Source organism: Chiloscyllium plagiosum, unplaced genomic scaffold (genome assembly GCF_037043375.1).
Source record: "Chiloscyllium plagiosum isolate Xiang-an unplaced genomic scaffold, Cpla_swu_hap1 HiC_scaffold_42, whole genome shotgun sequence".
In the NCBI taxonomy this organism is placed as follows: domain Eukaryota; kingdom Metazoa; phylum Chordata; class Chondrichthyes; order Orectolobiformes; family Hemiscylliidae; genus Chiloscyllium; species Chiloscyllium plagiosum.
In genome coordinates this window covers 18,417,454-18,443,757 of record NW_028270180.1, presented here as the reverse complement: position 1 = coordinate 18,443,757, position 26,304 = coordinate 18,417,454, and the positions used below count along the sequence as shown (strand labels likewise).

The following is a 26,304-nucleotide window of genomic DNA, read 5'->3' as shown; positions in this document are numbered from 1 at the left end:
CTTTATTGTCAGAGTATTGAGTACAGGAGTTGGGAGGTCATGTTGCGGCTGTACAGGACATTGGTTAGGCCACTATTGGAATAATGCGTCAATTCTGGTCTCCTTCTTATCGGAAAGATGTTGTGAAACTTGAAAGGGTTCAGAAAAGATTTACAAGGATGTTGCCAGGGTTGGAGGATCTGAGCTACAGGGAGGAGCTGAACAGGCTGGGACTGTTTTCCCTGGAGCAACGGAGGCTGAGGGGTGACCTTATAGAGGTTTACAAAATTATGAGGAGCATGGATAGGATAAATAGGCAAAGTCTTTTCCCTGGGGTCAGGGAGTCCAGAACTAGAGGGCATAGGTTTAGGGTGAGAGGGGAAAGATATAAAAGAGACCCAAGGGGCAATGTTTTCACGCAGAGGGCGGTATGGAATGAGCTGCCAGAGGATGTGGTGGAGGCTGGTACAATTGCAACATTTAAAAGGCATTTGGATGGGCATATGAATAGGAAGGGTTTGGAGGGATATGGGCCGGGTGCTGGCAGGTGGGACTAGATTGGGTTGGGATATCTGGTCGGCATGGACGGGTTGGACTGAAGAGTATGTTTCCATGCTGTACATCTCTATGACTCTAATTGCCGGGGGTGTTTGGGGAGGTACGGGGGGGTTGGTGAGAGGAGATTTTAGCCAGTTCCAAATAAAAGTTCACCTATTTACTTTTCGAACGGAATACACTGGGGGTGTCTAGCATTCAGTATCCGATTGCTGTACCTCAGTGCTGGGTCTGTCATACTGGCTGCTTCCAGGCAATAGTTCAGTGCTCTTGCAGCTGAGGTGGGGTCACCTCAGTGCATTGGCCCATGGGGGTGGGAATCAATCTAACCTGACGTTCTGACTGGTCTGGGGGGAATGCAGATAGTGGTCATTGAGTGAGCAGAGCTCATTTTTAAGAGTGAGTGAGCGGGCTGAAGATTAATGGCCAAATACAACTTTAAGGTGAACATCAAATAGCTGTTGAGCCGTTGCTGAGCGGAGAGACTGGAAGAGTTCCCATTGTTTGAGTCCGGAGATTGGATGCTGTGTAGCATCCATTTGGAACAGAATTGTCAGCACAAGTGCAGGCTGTTCAACCCAAATGAGATATGGCAGTCTTTCAACTCCATATAAAACTCCTCCCATTCCTGTTTCATCTCCATTCCCTTTTCCATCCTTCCCCTGAATTAATTGCAACAACCAACTCCGGGACAATGTCAATGGGCTAGTAATCCGGAACCTCAGGTTTATGTCCTGGGGACGGGAGTTTAAATTCCACCACGGCAGTTTAGGGTCATAGAGTCAAAGAGATGTACAGCACAGAAACAGAGCCTTCGGTCCAACCCGTCCATGCTGACCAGATATCCCAAACCCAAATCTAGTTGCACCTGCCAGCACCCGGCACATATCCCTCCAAACCTTTCCTATTCATATACCCATCCAGATGCCTTTTAAATGTTGTAAGCGCACCATCCTCCACCACTTCCTCTGGCAGCTCATTCCATTCAGGTACCGCCCTCTGCATGAAAACGTTGCCCCTTAGGTCTCTTTGATATCTTTCCCCTCTCACCCTAAACCTATGCCCTCTAGTTCTGGACTCCCCCACCCCAGGGAAGAGACTTTGTCTACTTATCCGATCCATGCCGCTCATAATTTTATAAATCCCTATAAGGTCAATTGAAAAACATTTAATAAAAAACTAGTCCAACAAGATCCCCGTAACCATTGTTGATTGTCGTAAAGTGGTGACAGTAGTGATGTAGTGGTCAGAGCTGAGGCCTTGCGAGCAGCAGCGAAGACTGGTGTTTCTGGGCAGGTCTTAGCCCAGCCTTGGGGGAGAGAGGGAGCCATCTTGGGGAAAGCCCAGCTCAAAACATCTGTAGGCCCTTTGACTTATTAACTTTGTTTCTTTATTTTCGACTTTAATGTTAAGAAGGCTGTAGTGCTGAACTTTTTAACTTCTTTATCTTTCCATTTCTGTAACTAAGATTTGTACCTCGGTACTTTGTACCTAAGATGGCACCGTTTGTGGTGATGACATTGTACGTTTTTCACTGTATTCTTGTATCCATTATTCTTGTACACATGACAATAAAACCTAAATCTAAAAATCCACCTTTTAGGGACTGTCCTTACCTGGTCTGACCTACATGTGACTCCAAACCCATAGCAATGTGGTTGACTCTTAACTGCCCTCTGGGGCAATTGGGGATGGGTTCAGCTTAATAAGTGCTGGTACAGCTTGTGTGCTTGTATCCTGTGAAAGAATCTTTTAAGAACCGAGTCAACGTGCACCTTTGGGTTCTCTCTGTGTAGAATCATCGAGTCATAGAGATGTACAGCATAGAAGCAGACCCTTCGGTTCAACTCTAGTTCTGGACACCCCCACCCTGGGGAAAAGACCTTGTCTATTCACCCTATCCATGCCCTGCATGATTTTACAAACCTCTATAAGGTCACCCTTCAGCCTCCAGAGAAAACAGCCCCAGCCTGTTCAGTCTCTCCCTGTAGCTCAAACCCTCCAACCCTGGCAACATCCTTGTAAATCTTTTCTGAACCCTTTCAAGTTTAACCACATCCTTCTACAATTGTATTAATTTACACAAACCATTCGTGGTTGTTTGAGTGTTGCAGAAGTTGTCTTGGGGCAATTATTAATCACTGTTCTTTTTCTTGAAACCTTTTTCAGCTGTGAACTTGGACCAGAAGCCAAAAAAATCAACATCCCAGGTTTAAGGTGAGATTTATTTCTAGTTTCTGCTCCCTTTGCACTAAATACTCGGTCTGCAATGCTGTGATTCCCATTTCTGGTGAAATACTTTGGTGTGGAGAGCTTTTCAGGTTTTTGTCGATTCTTTTCCTGCGCCCACAATTGATGATCAGTCACATGTTCCACATTGAGAAGCACCTTTAGATCATTTCCCTCAGTTTTAACTGGGATTAAACACACGGCACAGGAACAGACCATTCGGCCCAACCTATTTAGGTTTCACTTGAGCGTCCTCTCATCTTTCTCTTCAATATTGATCAACAGAATCCTACATCTGCTTCTCCCTCATCTACTTCTCTAGTTTGCTCTTAAATGCATTTAAAATATTCGCTTCCTGTGGTTGTCTACAGAGGGTGGTAGAGGCGGAATCATGGACTATTTTTCAAGGCAGAAGGAGGTGAGTTTCTTTATGAACCAGGGAGTCCATGGGCTCATTGGGAATATTGAGGCTACAATCTGCTCATCTGTGATTATATGGAATGGTGTAGCAGGCTGGAGGGGGCTCAGTGGCCTCCTCCTGCTCCTAATTCAGTTGTTCGCGTGCAACAGCAAATTTGTTCCAAGTTGTTCCTTTCCAAACTCTCCTTTGGATTTCATGGTGACTGTCCTGTCACTGGCCTCTTGCTCACTTCCTCTTGAGGGTTGCCATTCTCTCGGAATCTACTCCATCACAACCTTCACAGCAGTTTAAAGATGCCAATGGTTCATGGTTAGCACTGCTCCCTCACAGCGTCAGGGACCTGGGTTCGATTCCACCCTCGGGTGACTCTCTGTGTGGAGTTTTCACATTTTCCCCGTATCTGCCTGGGTTTCCTCTGGGTGCTCCAGTTTCCTCCCACAGTGCAAAGATGGGCAGGTTAGGGTGGATTGGCCAAGCTAAGTTACCCCATATTGTCCAGGGATGTGCAGGCTAGATGGATTAGCCATGGGGATTAGCCAGGGTTACAGGGATGGGGTAGGGAGGGGGTCTGAGTGGGATGCTGTTTGGAGGGTTGATGTGGACTTGATGGGCCGAATGGTCTGTTTCCACACCGTGGGGCTTCAGTGAATTTGGTCACTTCCATCTGTTTCGGCCTTCTCTTTGTTCAAACAAATTAAAATTAAAAATGCAGTGAAGCCTCTCCTATCAGTTTCCTGGATTGCTTTGGAATGCTCTTGTGTATATAGAAGGCTGAATCAAGTGTCCTTTTGTAGCGGAATATGGTCATGACAGCAATGAAAATAAACACTCAAATATTGGCTTGTTAACCGATGCATGCATTAACTCGAAAGCAGTCTGTATAAACTGTGGTTTGTTCTGCATGACTGCAACCTGAATGAAAATGCTTACTTCGTCCGAGACTTGAAAGGACTGTTCTGTGGCCAAAGCTTTATTCTTGCCCAGTCTCTTCGCTGAGTCGTATACATGTAGGGGGTTACCTGTGCAGAGATGTGTGTGAGTCTGTATGTGTGTGACTTCAAACCATTTTCAGTGTTGAGTGACTGTCGAGGATGGGGAAGATTTGGGTGGCTGAGTGAGGTGTCTGTTTCCGTTTCCCTTATCCTAATTGAAACCTATCTTTTGATTGAAGGAGGGAGGATTTGCATTTACGTAGCACCTTTCATAACATAGCTGGATGCCCCAAAGTGGTTGCGAACCAATGAAGGGCATGCAGCAGTGTCGGAAACACAGCAACTAATTTGTGCACAGCAAGCTCCTTGAAAGCAGTGAGATCGTGATCAAGTGGAAAAAGCAAAGCTGTAAGGAAACAGAAAACAAAGTTTCCTCGACACTGTCCCCATCTGATGCTCCCAGGTCAGGGACTGCACAGGGTTCGATACAGAGTAAAACACTCTCTATTCTTTTTAAAGTAAAACACAGTGACCATCAGACACTCCAAGGACAAATGCAACATGGTGTCAGACACAAAACAAAGCTTATTCTACTCTTTGAAACTAAAAGTAAACTGACCTGATAGAGGTTTACAAAACCATGAGGAGCATGGATAGGATAAATAGACCAAGTCTTTTCCCTGGAGTCGGAGAGTCCAGAACTAGAGGGCATAGGTTTAAGGTGAGAGGGGAAAGATATAAAAGAGACCTCAGGGGCAACATTTTCACGCAGATTGTGGTATGTATATGGGATGAGCTGCCAGAGGAAGTGGTGGAGGCTGGTACAATTGCAACATTTAAAAGGCATCTGGATGGGTATATGAATAGGAAGGGTTTGGAGGGATATGGGCCGGGTGCTGGCAAGTGGGACTAGATTAGATTGGGATATCTGGTCGGCATGGACGGGTTGGACCGAAGGGTCTGTTTCCATGCTGTACATCTCAATGACTCTATGAAAGCCAAGCTCCCTTGGCACTGTCCCCATCAAATGTTCCCAGGTCAGGGACTGCACAGGGTTTGATACAGAGTAAGGCTCTTTCTCCTCTTTTAAAACTGAAGGGAAATGGAAAATAAAATTCTCTCAATGTCGTCCCCATTAAACACTTGCAGGTCAGGGACAGCACAAGGTTAGATACAGAGCAAAACTCTTGCTATTCGTTTGAATTAAAAGTGGTAAGTATTTTCCTGGTCTATCACCAGTGCCCCAGTACTTTCTCCCCGAATGCTAATTCTTATAATTTATACATGTTTGATGTGCACTTGAATTTTGATTTGCTTTACTGGATTATGACAGTCAGTGGAAACACAGATTTTTAAAACAAAAATAGTGAGTATCACTCTTACCTTTCAAGGAGAAATTTATGATTTTAATTCCTACCTCAGAGATCGGAGTACAGACGCACAGCTGACCTGCCGACACAGTGCTGTGGGACTGCTACTGTATCGGAGCTCCCACCCAACAGAGGGAATTTTAAACCTTTGTGTTTTTCAGGTGAACGTAAAATGTCCCATCTCACTATTTTTGAAAAAGCGTAGAATTTTCCCCAGTCCGACCAATATTCGCTCCTCAACTAATTGTGGACAGATTACCTGGTCATGGTCATATGGGATCTTGCTGTGTGCAGACTGGCTGCTGTATTACAGACAGTGAAGTACAGGTCGTTCTGCTATAACATGCAGTTCATTCACGCGAATTTGCTTTAACGCGATTGATGAACTGCAGAGACTGTGTTTCTAAAGCGTGAACTTTTAAAATGCGATTACATCCTGAACACTTTAAGCGCTGTTTCTAAAGTGTGATTTTTCTGTAATGTGGGGTCGCACAAAGACACAACCGTCATGTTATAGAAGAACTGACTGTACTTTTGAGATGTTGCAGAGCATTTTGGATTGTTCTGAGGTTGCGCCAGGTGCTTTTTAAATGCTTGTTGTCTCTTCAGGGTGTGACTATATAATTATGTCTGCGACAGTCCCAAAATGAGCGTTGGATCTTGAATTCTGGTTGCGTTGGTGTGTGGCTTTCCTCAGCTTTGCAATCTGCTTTTCACTGAGCTCTTTACACTCACCCCCACTGGGAGTTTGTCTTTGGTGCAGAACGTTTGATGACTGTACCTCAGACTGATCGAGTGATGGTCCTACATTGGGCCAGTTGCGTTTTGAAAGTTGATCATTTCTGTGCAGGTTGATGGCACGGTGAGGAGCCAGAATTATTTCCCTTTTAAAGCTGGAGGAGAGAGAGCTGTGTTTGGCCGGATATTTTTGCAGCAGCTAATGCCCAATGTTATTTTTACAAATTTGGCAGTGGCAGCACCTTGGTTCATTACACTGCTTCAGCCAAATTCAGACAGCATGTTATTGGACTGCAGTAAGTCAGAGTCTGTCAAAAACAAAGAGGCAGGAAGTACAAATCCCACTAGTATCCGTGTTTAATGTGCCATGGATTATCCGTTCTGCTACATCACAGCTTTGTTCACTCACCCTGGTTTACCCTGGAGATTAGGCTTTCTGCTCCCTTCCTGTCAAGGTATTGAATGATACTGGAGGGCATTGATATTCAGTCAATGTGACTGCCATTTCATTGCATAAAGCGTTAAGGATGCGATGTAAATGGCTACGTTGTTATTGTGTGGGCAAAAAGTGAGACTTCCTTCCATTTAGAGTCATAGAGTTGTACAACACGGAAATAGACCCTTTGGTCCAACCTGTCCATGCCAACCAGATATCCTAACCTAATCTGCTCCCATTTGGTCTATATCCCTCCAAACTCGTCTGGGATAAATGGGTGTAACTAGTGAGGTGCCACACGATTGGGTCCTTGAACGCCAGCTATTTACAATCTACATTAACGACTCGGACACAGGGATAGAAGGCCCTGTAGCCAGATTTGTGGACGACACAAAAATAGGCGGGATGGGAAATTGCAATGAGGAAAGCAGGGCCTTACAAATGGACGTAGCTAGATTAGGAGAGTGGGCCAATATGTGGCAGATGGAGTTTAACATGAGTAAGTGTGAGGTCATGCATTTGGGTCAAAAAAGTGGGAAGGCGACTTATTATCATAAAATAGGAGAGACTTCGGGGTCCTCTGGTGCAGAGAGATCTAGGTGCAACTGTTCTTGAGTCACAGAAAACTAGTGTGCAGGTACAGCAGATAAGAAAGGAAGGGAATGAAATGGTGGCTTTTATAGTGAAAGGAATAGAACATCAAGGTAAGAAGTATTGTTACCTCTATACAAAGTACGAGTGAGAGCACCCCTGGAGTATTGTGCACAGTTTTGGTCCCCTTATTTGAGGAAAGATGTAATGGCTTTGGAGGCAGTTCAGAGGAGGTTAGACTCCCCTACCGTGGGGGAAGGACCTTGTTTATTTGCCCTATCCATGCCCCTTCATGATTTTATAAACCTCTCCGAGGTCACCCCTCAACCTCTGACGCTCTGGGGAAAACCGCCCCAGCCTATTCAGCCTCTCCCAATAGTTCCAACCCTCCAACCCCGGCAACATCTTCGCAAATCCTTCAAGTTTCACAACATACTTCCGATATTAGGGAGACCAGAATTGAAGACAAAAGTGGCCTCACCAATTTATATTTAGCTTAGTTGGCTGGACGCCTGCTCGCATTGCAGAGTGACACCCACAGCGTGGGCTCACTTCCAGTGTGGCTGAAGTTACCTGGTGATCCTCAGGTGAAACCACATGAGTCGTGTGCCTCACTCTCTGTGTTGAGAGAGCAGCCCTATGGTCTGGTCAGACGGCGGTGACTTTACAATCTCAGAACGTTGCAAGGTGTTTGCAGCAGCGAGGCGAGAGTGAGGATTGCAAATGCTGGAGAGTTAGAGTCGATAGAGTGTGGCGATGGAAGAAGCAGAGCAGGTCAGCCTGAAGGGTCCTGCCTGAAACGTTGACCCTCCTGCTCCTCAGATGCTGCCTGACCTGTTTCCAGTACCCCACTTCGTTAGCAAAGTGTTTGCAGAGCACCCAACAGCAAACTGTTGTTGAAGTGTAATTGCTGTCGTGGGGACCAGGGCAGATGATTTCCCACTTTTCCTAAACAGCAACCTGAGGGCGACCAGATCGGCTGGTTTTGTGATGTTAATTGAGGGGTCAATTTTGGCCAGTATGAGAGGGACCAGTTCCTCGGGCCCTCTTAGTGACCGTACTTACGGAGGCTTTTTTTAAAATGTTGATCTGAGAAAACAGACAAGGTCTGGCTTTAGTTTCCCATTGGCAAGGTGGCACGTCTGACAGTGGAGCATTACGACTGAGCATGGTGGCTCAGTGGTTAGCATTGCTGCCTCACAGCATCAGGGTCCCAGGTTCAATTCCCGCCTCTGGCGACTGTCAGTGTGGAGTTTGCACATTCTCCCTGTGTCTGCGTGGGTTTCCTCCGCGTGCTCCGGTTTCCTCCCACAGTCCAAAGATGTACGGGTCAGGTGAATTGGCCATGCTAAATTGCCCATCGTGTTAGGTGCATTGGTCAGAGGGAAATGGGTCTGGGTGGGTTACTCTTCGGAGGGTCGGTGTGGACTGGTTGGGCTGAGGGGCCTGTTTCCACACTGTAGGGAATCGAATCATTCGGGGAACTCTGCTGGGCATATTCGCTGAGGTTATTGTGTTTGAACCCTTGGGGTGGGATTGAACCCCAACCTCGTGGCTCATAGGCGAGACTCAGACAGTTGGCTCCTGGAATAAAGCAATAAATACTCTCAGCCTGAAGTAATTTTTTTGTTTGCAAGCAATTATACTTTATTCAGAAAGAAAGGAAATCTTTATGTACATTCACAGTTACTAAGGCAGTTCAGATCTGTAGTATTGTTGCGTTCAGAGGAGAAAATAAACATTGAGGTTTTGACTTTCTCGATAGTTAAAACTAATCCAAGAATATTTCTTAATTATGCTAGGTATTAAGAACTATTTACGTGTATCTGAGGCATCAGGAGGGTGAAGTAATGACAAGGCAGCAATTCTAGTCCCTGTGTTTGTAGGAAAGACTCAGGATGTAAATTTTAAAATGTCTAAAGATGGCCCCTTGTACATTTATGCAACATCTTGTTAGTAATGCATCAGGGAAGCGCTCTCTGACCTGTTGCAACTCAATCTGCAGCTTTCTGCAATGCTGGATCAAATACGTTTAAACATCGCTCAGTTGGAGCTACTCACTGACTTCACTACGGATTAGCAACGTGCAAGAGACAGTGCAGCCAAGCGTTTACACATCTGAACCTTGGCTGAGTCTTGGGTGTTCTGCATTCCAGTAGCCTGGAATCCACACTGCCAGACTTCGAGAACCTTAGAAGTTAGGAAGGATATTATTAAGCTGGAAAGGGTTCAGAAAAGATCGATCAGGATGTCGCTGGGAGTGGAGGGTCTGGGTTGTAAACAAAGGCCAGATAGGCTGGGATGTTTTTCACTGGAGGGTGACCTTATAGAGGGTTTATAAAATCACGAGGGCTATAGATAAAATGAATGGCAGGTGTCTTTTCCTGAGGATGGGAGATTTTGAAACTAGGGGGCATACACTAAGGTGAGAGGAGAGAGATTTTAAAAAATACACAAGGGGCAACTTGTTTTGTACAGAATGGTTTGGACTGAATTACCTTGTTGCCACATGTACTCAAATGAATACAGTGAGGAGTTTACAGTCACCTCATTACAGCATCATCTCAGCTACAGGTACTGAAGGTCACATTCTTAAAAAACACAAAAAACTAGAAAGGTGAAGAAATAAATAGTCCAGCATTATTGATAATAGGAATAAATTAGAAAAATAAAAATGTAAGACAGTCAGAATACCAGATTTTCTGACCCGGCCCATTCAGCACCAGGCCCACTGCCTCATTGCTGCCTGAGCCAGAGATCTCAATGTCTGGGTCACCCCACATTAGGCACCAATTCTGGGCTGACTTTGCTGATACTGCTCAACCCACACTCACCCCGTGACCGAGAGTCCCTGGCACTGCTGTCAGGCTGGGCTGCAGCCGGGTCTCGAGTCTCCCTTCGTCCTGCTGGCGCTGGCATTGAGAATGGTTCATTTTCACTGCCCCGATGGCAGGATAGCGCCTTTGTATGCCGCTATGTCCTCTCGCTGGGAGAATGTACCCGGCGCCATGTCCTCTCACCGGGAGAATGTACCTGGCGCTATGTCCTCTCGCCGGGAGAATGTACCCGGCGCCATGTCCTCTCACCGGGAGAACGTACCCGGCGCCATGTCCTCTCGCCGGGAGAATGTACCCGGCGCCATGTCCTCTCGCCGGGAGAATGTACTCGGTGCTATGTCCTCTCGCTGGGAGAATGTACCTGTAATGTTAAAAGGTTAAATTGTACTCTCTCTCTGAACATTAATGTTAAAGGGTTAAACTGTACTGTCTTTCTCCAAGGAGCTGAACATTCTGGAAGTGGGTGGGGGTAACGTTCTGTCTCACAGACAGCATGCAGGAATGTGGATGACTGTCCGTTGTAATTCACACTTCACCTGGGCAGCCATTTACTACTATTCTGCTGCTATTTTCAAATTAAACTCTAATTCAGTCCCTTCCATTCAGAAATGCTTGCATAGCCATCCCTCAGCCAATCGTTTGTGTGATCATCCCCTGATACCGCAGTATATCACACCTATATTGTCTGGGGAAGGAGCGGGACCAGAAATCATTTGCAGGGCCACCCCGAAGCAAGGACATATCCCACCCACACTGTCTTGGAGAATTACGGAGTCAGGAAACCGTCTGCATAACGATTCCTCAGGATTAGGGCGTTTACATTCACATTATTTCCCAGGATGACCCCAGCCTACCCTTGTACCTGGGGAAACGTGGTTATGGGTGAAGGGAGTGGCTGGAGTACCTGTGAGCATTACCAACTGACCTGGGTAAAGGGGGTGTGTTTCCTTAGTTCGGGGCCTCCTTTGCCTTGACTTTGCACGCCTGCAAGGAGGGTCAAAGGGGTCACCTCGCTCGTGCAGGCTTTAATAAACTTTAACTGTTTGCGGAATTGGTGTGTGCAAATTGCATCTCATCTGTGAAACCTGGGGAAAAGATCCTAACATCGCCTCTGCTGCCAGTATCCCATTCACCGGGAGAGCGTCCCTGCTGTTGCCGGTATCCCACTCACTGGGAGAACGTCCCTGCTGTTGCCGGTATCCCACTCACCGGGAGAACGTCCCTGCTGCTGCCGGTATCCCACTCACCGGGAGAATGTCCCTGTTGCCAGTATCCCACTCACCGGGAGAATGTCCCTGCTGCCGGTATTCCACTCACCGGGAGAATGTCCCTGTTGCCGGTATCCCTCTGACCAGGAGAGTGTCCCTGCTGCTGCCGGTATTCCTCTCACTGGGACAACGTCCCTGTTGCCGGTATCCCTCTCACCAGGAGACTGTCCCTGCTGCCGGTATCCCTCTCATGGGGAGAATTTCCCTGCTGCCGGTATCCCTCTCACCGGGAGAGTGTCCCTGTTGCCGGTATCCCTCTCACCGGGAGACCGTCCCTGTTGTCGGTATCCCTCTCACCGGGAGAACGTCCCTGCTGCCGGTATCCCTCTCACCGGGAGAACGTCCCTGTTGCCGGTATCCCTCTCACCGGGAGAACGTCCCTGTTGCCGGTATCCCTCTCACTGGGAGAACGTCCCTGCTGCCGGTATCCCTCTCATGGGGAGAATTTCCCTGCTGCTGCCAGTAACCCTCTCAAATGAAGAACGTCCCTGCCTGCCAGTATCTCTCTCACCGGGACAACGTCCATGTTGCCGGTAACCCTCTCAAATGGAGAACGTCCCTGCTGCTGGTATCCCTCTCACCGGGAGAACGTCCCTGTTGCCGGTATCTCTCTCACCGGGAGAACGTCCCTGTTGCTGGTATCCCTCTCACCGGGAGAACATCCCTGCTGCCGGTATCCCTCTCACCGGGAGAACGTCCCTGTTGCCGGTATCCCTCTCACCGGGAGAATATCCCTTTTGCCTGTATCCCTCTCACCGGGAGAACATCCCTGCTGCCGGTATCCCTCTCACCGGGAGAACATCTCTGCTGCCGGTATCCCTTTCACCGGGAGAACGTCCCTGTTGCCGGTATCCCTCTCACCGGGAGAACGTCCCTGTTGCCGGTATCCCTCTCACCGGGAGAACGTCCCTGTTGCCGGTATCCCTCTCACCGGGAGAACGTCCCTGTTGCCGGTATCCCTCTCACCGGGAGAACATCTCTGCTGCCGGTATCCCTCTCACCGGGAGAACGTCCCTGTTGCCGGTATCCCTATCACCGGGAGAACGTCCCTGTTGCCGGTATCCCTCTCACCGGGAGAACGTCCCTGTTGCCGGTATCTCTCTCACCGGGAGAACGTCCCTGTTTCCGGTATCTCTCTCACCGGGAGAACGTCCCTGCTGATACCTCCGTTCGCTGAGCGAAGCCACGTCTGTCTCCCCGTATGCGGCTCCCTCTCACTGCCGTGCCGGTGCTGCTGAGCCAAGCACTACGGACAGGAAGGGAAGCAAAGGCCAAAAGAAAATAAAACAAAAGAAAAGCGAGGAAGTGAAAGTAAAGCAAAGAAGGAGAGTGGATGGGAGAGGGTGGGACCTGGGCAAGTGCCCGCACACAGCCCTGTTACCCCAGCACCACCTACCACCAGTTTATGTGTGGAGTGAAGTTCCAGAGAAAGTGGCAGATGTGGGTACAGTCACAATCTTTCAGAGACATTTGGACAAGTTCATGAATAGGAAAGGTTGGAGGGATATGGGCATGGAGCAGGGACTAGTTTAGTTTGGGATTATGGTTGGCATGGACTGGTTGGACCGAAGGGCCCGTTTCTGTGCTGTATGACTCTATAGACATTCCTGTTCAAGTGTTCATTTGAAATGCGGGCCGAATGGCCTCCATGTGTGCCACAAACCTTGTGTTCTTCCATGGGGGAGGGAGTCCCGGGATATTGACCCAGGAACTCTGATGATAAAGTGATATACCTCCATGAAAGGAACTATGTTCCCTTTAGTTTGCACAGTCACAGGGGACTGTTTTTGTCTCTATCCCCGTCCAGTGAAAGACCTATCTGATTTATGCAGTGCCCCTTCTGTCCCCATAGCTTTGCAAAATGTTTTCCTTCGATTTTGTGACTGATTCTCTTTTGGAAGTTCAGTTTTATTTGTTCTATGGAATGTGGGCGTTGACCTTGTGAAGGTGATGGTGGGCAGCCTTATTGAACCGAGGCAGACCCTGTGCTGCAGGTTGACCCACAGTGCAGGAGGATTAGGGCCAGGGGTGTATTTGAATGGTTCCAGGGATGGGAAGCTTCAGTTCTGAGGACAGATTGAAGAGGTTGGGTAGAGGAAGGAGATCTGATGAGGGGGAAGCTTCAAAACCACGAGTGGCCTTAAGAGAGTACCTTGGGAAAACTGTCCCACTTGTGAAGGGACCAAGATTGCGAGGAGATCGTGATTTGCAAAAGAAGCAAGGGTGATGTTTTTAAATTGAGTAGTTGGAGTATGTAAAGGGCTGACGGAAACGTGATGGAAGCAGTTTCATTTGAGGCACTTCGGACTGCGATGCCTGGTTATCTGGGTAACAAACAGAGTGCAAAATCCTGAAAAATAAACCAAGGAGAACATAAATTTATTCAAGGAGCAGCATAATCACAGTAGCCAAGGGGATTTTGCCAAATTGGACAGCGTGATGACAAGGAATATAAATGTTGACTGTATATCACAGGAAATCAGGCAGGAGAGGTAAATCACGGGATCACACAGCTTGGAAAGAAGACTTTCAGCCCATCATTGCTGTACTAGCCCTTTGAAAGAGCCGTCCAATGAGTCCCACTCACCTTAGTTTCTCTCCACAGCCCATGCTTCCTCTCGGGTAGTTATTCACTCCCTTTTTGAATGTTCCCGTTGAACTGTCTGTGCCTGTTTGGCAACGTCTGGGGGAGCTTTGCAGAGTGAGGGGACCTCATTGAGGTGCTGTCGTGATGGACTGTACTTGCACACTGGAATACTCCTGTCAGTTCCGTATTGGAAGAGGGTTTAGGGAGTCTGCTGGTACCTGACAAAGATCAACAGGGTCGAAGATAACCAGAGGTCGGTAGTAGTATTTTCTGGCGACAGTGACTGAAGGAGTTAATATTAAACCAATCCAGTCATTGCAACACACCCAAATATCCAGCATGATTTAAGGTCAATGGAACTGAGGTACTTGGCAAACGGAAGTTGCTGAAGAACAGCCAATCCATCGGGGTCAACTGGCAGACATCGGGGTCTTGAATGAGACTCGTGAACCGGCCCAAGTTCTGGAGGAGACTGTTGGGCCGGGAGACGATCCATGTGGGAAATGTGACACCTCGGGTCCATTGAGTTGAGGCTCTGTTACTATAACTACAGTGGCTGCTGTCCGTGTTAGGTGAGTGCTCATAACGTCAGCTAGACAGAGAGCTTGTACCCAAGTTGGGAAATCAACAGGCAGCACAGCTACACGAGAAGATCATTCTGAGAATTCGAGGAATCTATGGCCTAGTAGTATTTGGACTGGGCTGTTAACTCAGAGAGGGAGGAAGATTTTTGCTAAGGAAGGAGATGTGGCTGTGGTAGCGAGGTCTGTTTGAGGACGTTTTTGCTGAGGAAGGAGTTAACTCAGAGACCCAGGTAATGCTCTGGGGCCTTTGGTTCAAATCCCACTGTGACAAATGGTGGAATTTGAATTCAATTTTTAGAAGTCTGGAATTAAGACCATGAATCGATTGTTGATTGTTGGAAAATCCCATCTGGTTCACTCATGCCCTTCAGGGAAGGAAACTGCCATCTTTACCTGGTCTGGCCTACATGTGACTCCAGGCCCACAGCGATGTCTTTGACTGTTAGCTGCCCCCGGGCAATAAATGCTGGCCCAGCCAGCCACGTTCTCTCTCCCCCCCCCCCCCCCCCCCCCAATCCAGCGAACAATTTTTTTTTTACGTGACAAGTCGAAGGGTCAAGGCACTCTGTGAAATCGTTTCATTGGATTTTCACAAAGCATTTGGCCGAGTTTGGCAGGTTAAACGGAAAAATCAGTTGTGTGCTTAAATAAAAATCCTGCGTTATCAAACAAAAGCAGAAGTGGAGAGAGAAAAACAGTTAACATTTCAGCTCCAGTGACCCCAAAAAGAGACCTGCTGATTTTCTCCAGCACTTTCTGTTTTTACTTCAAATTTCCAGCATCCGTGGTTCTCGGTATTACTATCCTGCATTGTGAAGTTTGTTTTATCCCATTACTGCATTGGTAATAATATAAGTATTTTTTCCTCTTTATTCTTTCATTGGATGTGGGTATCACTGGCAAGGCAAGCATTTTTAGATTAGATTCTCTACAGTGTGGAAACAGGCCGTTTGGCCCAACAAAACCGCTCCTCCAAAAAGGAACCCACCCAAACCCTTTCCCCTATCCAATATTTATCCCTGACTAACGCACCTAACACTGTGGATAATTTAGCATGGCCAATTCACCTGACCTGCACATCTCTGGGAGGAAACCCACGCAGACCCGGGGAGAATGTGCAAACTCCACACGGACAGGTGCTGTGACCCTGGTGCTGTGAGGCAGCAGTGCCAACCACTGAGCCACCGTGCTGCCCCTCTCTCCTTGCCCTTGAACTGGGCCTTTTCAGAGGGCAGTTCAGAGTCAACCCGTTGCTGTGGGTCAGGAGTCCCATGTAGCTCAGGATGGTGGATTCCCATTCCTGAAAGAATTGAGTGAACCAAATGAGATTTTACGCCAATCCTGGATAACCCCATGGTCATCATTCCTCAGTTAAAAATCACACAACACCAGGTTATAGTCCAACAGGTTTAATTGGAAGCACTAGCTTTCGGAGCGACGCTCCTTCATCAGGTGAAAGCTAGTGTGCTTCCAATTAAACCTGTTGGGCTGTAACCTGGTGTTGTGTGATTTTTAACTTTGTACACCCAAGTCCAACACCGGCATCCCCAAATCATCATTCCTCAGCCTAGCTTTTAATTACACATTTAATCATTGAATTTAAATTCAGTCAGCTGCAGTGGTGGACATTTCCCTACAGTCAGTGTACAGAGTATGGGCGAGGTTTCCATCCAGTGAAATCCCATAGGTATCAGCGCACGGCAGACCGGAAAATGTAAATTTGGGTTGTGCCTTTCTCAGAATGTCTTGAAGCTGGTCACAGACAGCTATGTATTTTCGTAACATCCACCTGAGAGAAAGGTATTCATTGAAAAGGCAGTCCCTCTGATAGTGTAGCTCTCCCTCTGTACAGCACTGCAGAGTCGGCTTGGATTAAGCGCTGAGTTGTACAGTTGGGTAGACATGGGTCGAATTACATTTATTATTGGCAAATGTTGAACACTGAAACTGAAACAATAATTTTGCTGACAAAAATTTAAAGATTATGAATACCAAAAACTGTGCTCTATCTTAAACGCTCAGTTATGTTGTAAGTATGAAAAGTGCACTGGAAATCAAGGAGCAGTCACTTTATTGGGAGTTTCTGCAGACCCCCATAGCAACAGAGACATGGAGGAGCAGATTGGGAGGCAGATTTTGAAAAGGTGCAGAAGTAACAGGGTTGTTGTCATGGGTGACTTCAACTTCCCTAATATTGATTGGAACCTCCTTAGTGCAAATAGTTTGGAAGGATCAGATTTTGTCAGGTGTGTCCAGGGGGGATTCCTGACTCAATATGTAGATAGGCCAACTATTGGATTTGGTGCTTGATAACGAACCAGGTCAGGTGTCAGATCTCTCAATGGGAGAGCATTTCAGTTATAGTGATCACAACTCCCTGACCTTTACTGTACTCATGGAAAGGGATAGGAATAGACAGTATGGGAAAATATTTAATCAGGGGAGGGGGAATTACAATGTTATTAGGCGGGAACTGTGGACCATAAATTGGGAGCAGATATTTTCAGGGAAATAGACGACAGAAATGTGGAGGTTGTTTAGGGACAGCTTGCTGTGAGTGTTGGATAGGTTTGTTCCACTGAGTCAAGGCAGGGATGGTAGAGTGAAGGAACCCAGGGTGACGAGAGATGTGGAATGACTAGTCAAGAAGGAAAACAAGCTTACTTAAGGTTGAGGAAGCAAGGCTCAGACAGGGCTCTAGAGAGTCACAAGGTAGCCTCTAGAGGAAGGAACTGAAGAATGGACTTCGGAGAGCTAGAAGGGAGCATGAAAAAGCCTTGGTGGCTAGGATTAAGGAAAGCCCCAAGGCATTGTGAGAGGAACAAGAGGGCAGCCAGAGTGAGGGTAGTGTTGATCAGGGATAGTGGAGGGAATTTGTGCCTGCAGTCGGAGGAAATAGGGGAGGTCTTTAATTAATATTTTGCTTCAGTATTCACAGATGAGGGGCATCTTGTCATTTGTGAAGACAGCATGACACAGGCTAATATGCTTGAACAGGTTGATGTTAAGAAGGAGAATGTGCTGGAAATTTTGAAAACATAAGGATAGATAAGTCCCGTGGGCCAGGGGAATATACCCAAGGTTACTACGGGGAGGGAGGGAAAAGAGGAAGTGGTGGAGGCTGGTACAATTGCAACATTTAAGAGGCATTTGGATGGGTATATGAATAGGAAGGGTTTGGAGGAATCTGGGCCGGGTGCTGGCAGGAGGGACTACATTGGATTGGGATATCTGGTCAGCATGGACGGGTTGGACCGAAGGGTCTGTTACCATGCTGTATATCTCTATGACTCTATTTAAGCGACTCTCGGACAGACGCATGGATGATAGTAAACTGAAGGGTCTGTAGGTTAGTTTGATCTTAGAGTAGGATAAAAGGTTGGCACAACATCGAGGGCCGAAGGACTGTGCTGCACTGTCCTATGTTCTATATGTCTTGGCAAAGTATTCCATTACTGTTGAAGTGTCAGAAATGTGAAAAACAAGATCCCACAAGCATCATTAGCAGTAGCCAACCGATGCCCAGTTTGTTAGTGCAATGGGAATTCTTATGCAGCAGACTATAGTTCCTGATGTTTGGAGGTTGGTTAGCTGAATTGGCTGGATAGCTGGTTTGTGATACAGTATGACCCCAATAGCGTGGGTTCAATTCCCACACCAGCTGAGGTTATCATGAAGGACTCTCTTTCTCAACTCTCCCCTCACCAAAGGCATCAGTCCTCTCTCTCTCTCAGGAGAGAGCAGCCCAATGGTCTGGTCAGACCTTACCTCTAGGTGTTGGTTAAGGTATAAATAGTAAGATCAGGACTCCAGGGATAAGCACCTTCCACCATCTTCAAAATTGTGCCATTGGATGTTTTACATTCATCTGTGAGGGGAGATATTCATAGAAAAGACAGTATAGCACTCCGACTGTCCTGCGCTGCAGAGTAAACTTGGATTATGTGTTGCATTGCGCAATTGGGTAAACATGGGTCCAATTGGATTTATTAATGGTAAATTTTGCTTATAATTTTGCTAATCAAAATTTCAAGGTCATGAAAGCTAGAAGCTGTGTTCCATCTTAAACTGCCAGTGATTTTGTAAGTATTGTGTTAAAAATGCACTCAAAATCAAGGCATCTTGGAATAGTACTCCTGAGTAATTGGTCATGATCAAAAGTATGCCCCTTGTCAGATCCACGCCCCCACCAGCCCTCACCCCACACCCGGCACCTTCCTCTGCTCCCCTGCCACCGCAGGAAGTGCAAATCCTGCACCCACATCTCCCCCCTCACCTCCATCCAAGGCCCAAAGGATCCTTCCACATCTGACAGAAATTTACCTGTATGTTCACAAATGTCATCTACTGTATCTATCGCACCCAGTGTAGTCTCCCCTACATTGGGGAGACAGGACGCCAACTAGTGGATCATTTCAGAGAACATCTCCGGGACACCCGCACTCACCAACCCCACCGCCCCGTGACTGAACATTTCAACTCCCGCTCCCACTCCGTCAAGGACATACAGGTCCTGGGTCTCCTCCACTGCCAAACCCAAACCACCCGACCCCTGGAGGAAGAACGCCTCATCTTCCACTTTGGGACTCTGCATCCACACGGGATTAATATGGATGTCACCGGTTTTTTTTCCTTCACCCTCCCCTCCCCCCGCCCCGCCCCCAATACCTTATCCCAGTCCCAAGCCTCCAACTCAGGCACCGCCCTCTTGACCTGTCCATCATCGTTCCCATTTATCCACTCCACCCTTCTCTCCAACCTGTCACCTTCACCCCCACTTCCATCCACCTATTGCACTCTCAGCTACCTCTCCCCCCAGCCCCAGCCCCCCTCCCATTTATGTCTCAGCACCGGAGGCTCACAAGCCTCATTCCTGATGAAGCACTTCTGCCTGAAAAGTTGATTCTCCTGCTCCTTGGACGCTGCCTCACCTGCTGTGCTTTTCCAGCACAACACTCTCTCCTCTGATCTCCAGCATCCACAGTCCTCACTTTCTCCTAGTTACAAAAGTATGTTTGGATTCATAGTGACAAATGTGGAGAAGTGGGGTGGCATTAGTCTGCAGACTGGTGAGTAAGATCACACCAGGAGTTCTGAGAGAATCTGTGGACAGCAACAAAACAGCGAGGTATGGTGGGATTTAAGGCTTTGGGATGGAGGGAGAAGTCCAAGGATTGGACTCGAAGCAACAGAGATTTGATTTGAGTGTTGGGACAAAATAATGGAGTAGCCAGAAAGGGCAGTGGAGAAATTAAGGGAGGAAAGAAAATCATTTTCACTCAGCAGCCATATTCTTCAGAGAAGGCATTCTAGAAAAATCCATGAGATAATGAAGTCATCAGAAATGAGGAGGGACGATTTGAATGGCTGGTGGACATGAGTTACATCAGTTCACATTCTGTCACTCTGGGAGGAAGGGAAACTGGTGGAACAGGAAGTGTGTTGCCATGGCAACCTGCAGGTAGAGCAAGTGGGCAATCTGAGACAGAGAGAACGATAGCCCCAGGCTTTTGAGGGAGATGTAGGCCTGGGAACTACTTTATATTTCAGGTCATTTATGAAAAATGTTATTTTAACCGCCAAAGGATTTAATTTGAGCTGCAGATATCTGAAGCAGAAAACCAGTGGTTGTCAGGTAAATCCAATCAGTTCATTGTGAAATCTATAACTTTTGAATTTGGTTCTAAATGGAACCTTATTTTGAACGGATGATTGGTAGCTGAGAGAGTGAATATGTTGGCTGGTGTTGCTATCGGAAACCACTCAGGTCTCTCATGTATTTTCTAATATGTTGATAAAACATTCTTGTTTTGTAATCCTGCTTCATAAAATTAAGTAGATTGCACGTCATGCAAACTGCTTTTGAATTCCTTATTTAATCAGTGACTCTTTGAGACATTGGGTTCTAACTTTGGTATTCCCTCAATTGAGAGCACCTTTCTTGTGTCTACCTTGTCAAATCATTTCATAATCTTTAAAAAAAACCCAGTCTTCCCCTGAGCTGTCATCTTTCTGAAGACAAAAGACCTCCCCTCTTGGGTTTTTTTCCTCATACGTGTAACCACTCAGCTGTGCAATCCTTGTGATTTTCTTTGCTCTGTTTTGTTTCCTGTTCTCTGGTTGTGTTAGTGTTATCAGATTGTCAGTCCAGACTGTACGAGCTGATGAGTCTACTCTCAACCCCTTCTTCTGTTCACTCACCCCACTCTGCCTCTTGTTAAAACATTCCATTACAGTCTGTGGGGCATAATTTAATGTGATTGGAGGAAGGTTTAGGGGAGATGTCAGAGGTAGGTTCTTTACACTGAGAGTGTTGGGTGCATGGAATGCACTGCCAGTGGTGGTAGTAGAGTCAGATACATTAGGGACATTTAAGCAACTCTTGGATAGACACATGGATGATAGTAAAATGAAGGGTATGTAGGTTAGTCTGATCTTAGAGTAGGATAAAAGGTCCTCAAGGGCTGTGCTGCACTATCCTATGTTCTATGTTCTGTCCATCTTGGAAAAATATTTTCAAAGCATTGTTACTGTTGCAATGTCAGAAATGTGAAAAACAAGATCCCACAAGCATCATAGCAGTAGCCAACCGATGACCAGTTTGTTGATGCAGTGGGAATTCTTATACAGCTGACTACAGTTCCTGATGTTTGGAGGTTGGTTAGATTGGCTGGACAGTTGGTTTGCGATGAAGCATGACCCCAATAGTGTGGGTTCAATTCCCGAACCAGCTGAGGTTATCATGAAGGACTCTCTTTCTCAACCTCTCCCCTTGCCTGAGGCACGGTGACCCTCAGGTTAAACCACCATCAGTCCCCTCTCTCTCTCAGGAAAGAGCAGCCCAATGGTCTGGTCAGACCTTACCTCTAGGTGTTGGTTGAGGTATAAATAGTAAGATCAGGACTCCAGGGATAAGCACCTTCCACCATCTTCAAAATTGTGCCATTGGATGTTTTACATTCATCTGGGAGGGGAGATATTCTTAGAAAAGGCAGTACACCTCTGACAGTGTAACACTCCAACTGTACCACACTGCATGAGCAGTGTAGTCTGTACAAGCTGATGATTTATTTGAGTCTGCTCTCAACTCCTTCATCTATTCCCTAACCCCACTCTGCCTCTTGTCAAAACATTCCATTACACTCTGTGCTCTTCAGTCATTAATTGATCATCGTTCAAAAGCTATTGGTATTTCCCGTGGATCACAGTGCTTATGTCAACCTGTAGTCATAGAGATGTACAGCACGGAAACAGACCCTTCAGTTCAACTTGTCCATGCTGACCAGATATCTTAAATTAGCTTTGTCCTAGTTGCCAGCAGTTGGTCTTTATCCCTCTACAAGGAGAAAGTGAGGACTGCAGATGCTGGAGATCAGAGCTGAAAATGTGTTGCTGGAAAAGCGCAGCAGGTCAGGCAGCATCCAAGGAGCAGGAGAATCTCCTGCTCCTTGGATGCTGCCTGACTTGCTGCGCTTTTCCAGCAACACATTTTCAGCTCTTATCTCTCAACACCCTTCCTATTCATATATCCACCCAGGTGCCTTTTAAATGCTGTAACTGTACCAGCCTCCACCACTTCCTCTGGCAGCTCATTGCACACATGCTCCAACCTCTGCGTGAAAACATTGTCCCTTCGGTCCCTTTTATATCTTTCCCCTTTCACCTCAATGTATACCCTCTAGTTCTGAACTCCCCTATCCCAGGGAAAATACCTTGTCTATTTACCCTATCCATTCCCCTCATGATTTTGGAAACATCTATAACGTCACCCAACAGCCTCTGACACTCCAGGGAAAACAGCCTCAGCCTATTCAGCCTCTCCCTATAGCTCAAACCCTCCAACACTGGCAACATCCGTGTAAATCTTTTCTGAACCCTTTCAAGTTTCACAACCTGGTATAAGAGGACCTTCTTTCTCCTGCCACCAAATGTTATGCTTTTGCATGCACTTCCCCTTGGGGTCAACCTTAGAATTACAGAATCCCTACAGTGCGGAATGAGGCCATTCAGCCCATTGAGTCTGCACTGCCTCACTGAAGTGTATGCCATGCAGACCCATTCCCGTACCTTATCCCTGTAACCCTGTATTCCCCATGGTTATTCCACTTGACCAGCACATCCTTTGACACGATGGGGCAATTTACTGTGGCAAATCCACCTAACCTGCACATCTTTGGACTGTGGGAGGAAACTGGAGCATCCGGAGGAAACCCGCGCAGACACTGGGAGAACGTGCAAACTTCACACAGTCACCCAAGGCTGGAATCGAACTCGGGTTCCTGGCGCTGTGAGACAGCAGTGCGAACCATTGTGCCACCCCAAGTGGCCACATGAATGAAATGCCCATGAATTTTGATGTAGAGTGCTTAGATTCAAAGACCATTTGAATGAAAGCAGTACATTATAAAAATTAGATTCACTACAGTGTGGAAACAGGCCCTTCGGCCCAACAAGTCGACACCGACCCTCCGAAGAGTTACCCACCCAGACCCATTTCCCTCTGACTAATGTACCTAAAATTATGGGCAATCTAGCATGGCCAATTCACCTGACGTGCACATCTTTCGACTGTGGGAGGAAACCGGAGCACCCGGAGGAAACCTGCGCAGACGCAGGGAGAATGTGCAAACTCCACACAGACAGTCACCTGAGGCTGAAATCGAACCTGGGACCCTGGTGCTGTGAGGCAGCAGTGCTAACCACTGAGCCACCGTGCTGCCCCAAAGGTAGAAGGTCAGAAGGTAGGAAGCTTGGTGGTGCTCACCTACAGTGAGTGTTGCAACAAAGTTAAAGCTGAGAGTCTTTGTCGCATGTAAAACTGGTGAAAAGCAGTTTTTGTGATGACATTTGAATGGATGAGGATAGATTGAAGGTGTGGATTGGGTACTTTACACAAAGGATGCAATTTAATAGTCCTTGATCTCATGGGTTTAGATGGCATCTGTGCTCAGATACCATCTAAATCCATGAGATCAAGAACTACATGAACTACGTCCACATTCCTGATATACTGAAGGAGCAGAATATTCATTACTTAAGCTGAACAAGCCATTTGAGGATCATGCACACCTGAAAGGAGAAGGTGGATTGGTTTACACAGAGATAGAGAGTGGAGACTTGTACACCACCCCACTTGATGTTTCATGCAGTTTCGTGACCAAATGTGCTATTAATGCCAAAAGCTATTAACCACTGTGGGCGGCACGGTGGCACAGTGGTTAGCACTGCTGTCTCACAGCGCCTGAGACCCGGGTTCAATTCCCGTCTCAGGCGACTGACTGTGTGGAGTTTGCACATTCTCCCCGTGTCTGCGTGGGTTTCCTCCGGGTGCTCCGGTTTCCTCCCACAGTCCAAAGATGTGCAGGTCAGGTGAATTGGCTACGCTAAATTGCCCGTAGTGTTAGGTTAGGGGTATGGGTGGGTTGCGCTTCGGCAGGTCGGTGTGGTCATGTTGGGCCGAAGGGCCTGTTTCCACACTGTAATCTAATCTAATCTAATCTAATCTAATCTATCAATCAGCACCAAAATCCAGCTCAAGGTGAGGAAGGTAATTCTGAAAAGGAAAGAATAAAATCTGACCCAGAGTGGGACCTTGCCATAATGCCAGTGTGACTTAATATGAATGCAGTCTTTGCATCGACTGCTAAAGGCAATAAATTTTTTAAATGCTTTGATTGTGGTTAGGCATATCTTAGTCGACCGAATTCATCTAGAAAATTCTACCACATTAATTTAATTTCTGTTACCATAATGTCTGTTTCCAAAATGGCGCCAACACTGGGCGACTGTTTGCGAGCTCTGTAAAGCAGATCTTATTCTCAAATATCTTACAACCAACTGCACTTTTAAACCCAAACTCTTAAGTCTGTAAAACTTGCTAATATTGTTGTGCCTCGTTCTGTCTAAAGACCCTATAATTTGTATTTACTTGTATGCTGTGATCTGCATAGTATTACACGTAAAACAAAACTTTCTATTGTACTGAGGAACATGTGACAAGAATAAATCAAATGAAATCTAATCATATTAATAATACGACCATCCACACTGCAAGTGATATTTTATTCTCGATACTTTTGGACAGGCTTTGGGGACTTCTAAGGTCCTTTTGCAAGCCGTGTATGAAACCATTGATGTGGTAAATGTAGACAAATTTAAAAATCACACAACACCAGGTTATCGTCCAACAAGTTTATTTGGAAGCACTCGCTTTCAGAGTGCTGCTCCTTCATCAGGTGGTTGCACTCCAAAAGCTAGTGCTTTCAAATAAATCTGTTGGATTATAACCTGGTGTTGTGTGATTTTTAACTTTGTCCACCCCAGTCCAACACTGGCTCCTCCACAGCATGTCAAATGTGCTTAGACACTTTGTGAGTGGTAACCAGTAGAGTTTGACATGGTACCATGTCAGGAAATCTCACGGTAGACGACCAAAATTCGGTCACAAGGTAGGATTTAAGGAGTATCTTAAAGGACAAGAGCGAGGTGGAGAGGTTGGAAAAGACAACTCTGGGGCATAGGCCAAGTAGCTGAAGGTATGGTCTTGAGTTATGAAACAATTAAGATGAAGGCAGCTTAAGAGGCCAGAACTGGATCATTATAAATATAGGGGAGCTAGGAACACTGCGGCAAGTAACTAACCACCTAACTCCCCCATGAAGTACATGAATAGAAGAGGTTTGGAGCTGGCAGGTTAGACTAGTTTGGGATTCTGGACTGGTTAGACCAAAGAGTCTGTTTCTGTGCTGTATGACTCTTAGCCTATCAATGTAGCACCCTGATTTGGCACTGTGTCACTGTACCTTCATGACCAGCAATGTGGGTTTACCTAGACTTCAAGGCCTGTAGCAATTCAAGAAGGCATCTCACTGTCACCTGGTGGGAAATTAGGAATGGGCAGCAAGTGCTGGTCTGACCCACAACACCCACATCCCCATGAACTAACTTCAGAAAATCTCACTTGTGTTGCACTGAAGCGCGGATGGGAGTTCAAACCTAGAGGATATAATTTTAAGACGAGTGGAGAAAGATTTAAAAGGGACCTGAGGGGCAACTTTTTCCCACACAGGGTGGTTCGTTTGTGGCATGGACTATCAGAGGAGGTGGTAGTTTCAGTCACAGTGACATCATTTAATCGACATTTGGACAGATACATGAATAAGAAGGGTTCAGAGGGAGATGGGCCAATTGCAGGCAAATGGGACTAGTTTAATATGGGAAACCTGGATGGCATGGATGTGTTGGACCGAAGGGTCTGTTTCGATGCTGTATGACTCCGTCATTGCTGGGCAGATTGGTGAGATGAGGGGGTGCGACGACGTGGAAAAATTGTAAAAAGGGATGAAAGTTCTCAAACGAAGGCATCACCAGAGCTCGAGATCATGTAGGTCAATGATCTTGGGGGCGGACTGGGATGGTGGTGGAGGAGGTGGGGGGGAGTCCCTGACAATACAGGAACCAATGGGAATGGACCTCTTTTCTCTGCATCCTGGAAGGACTGGTGCCTCTGTTTAACGTGAAGGAGGGCCCTCATTTAGTCTCCTTTCACCTCTACTCTGAGACTCCTCTTCCCCATCACTTCCCCTTTGTGACTGGAGCCAATAGGACCCCTGTCCATTTGCTGCTCCTCTTCAGCGAGGGTTCTCATTTACAAACATATCCTCCGACTTGCTGCTCACTGCCTGAGCTGTTGTTGACTGTCGGGGGCCAAATGGAAATGGGCAGCTCCTTTCTGTGCCACACCTGTTCCTGATGTGCTGTCGCTCACCATTTTACCT

At 46.8% G+C, this 26,304-nt stretch overlaps 1 protein-coding gene across 4 annotated transcripts in view; it reads left to right on the top strand.

Moving 5' to 3' along the window:
- LOC122542439 (talin-2) overlaps positions 1-26,304 on the top strand; it is a 354,392-nt gene that overhangs the window by 112,884 nt on the left and 215,204 nt on the right. For 3 of the 4 annotated variants that reach the window (XM_087982138.1, XM_087982135.1, XM_087982136.1), the window contains exon 2: positions 2,704-2,751. The gene's annotated coding sequence lies outside the window, so the exon portion shown is untranslated. Of the gene's footprint in view, positions 1-2,703; positions 2,752-14,360; positions 14,516-26,304 lie in introns of those variants that run through there. The other variant, XM_087982137.1, reaches the window with a different exon arrangement.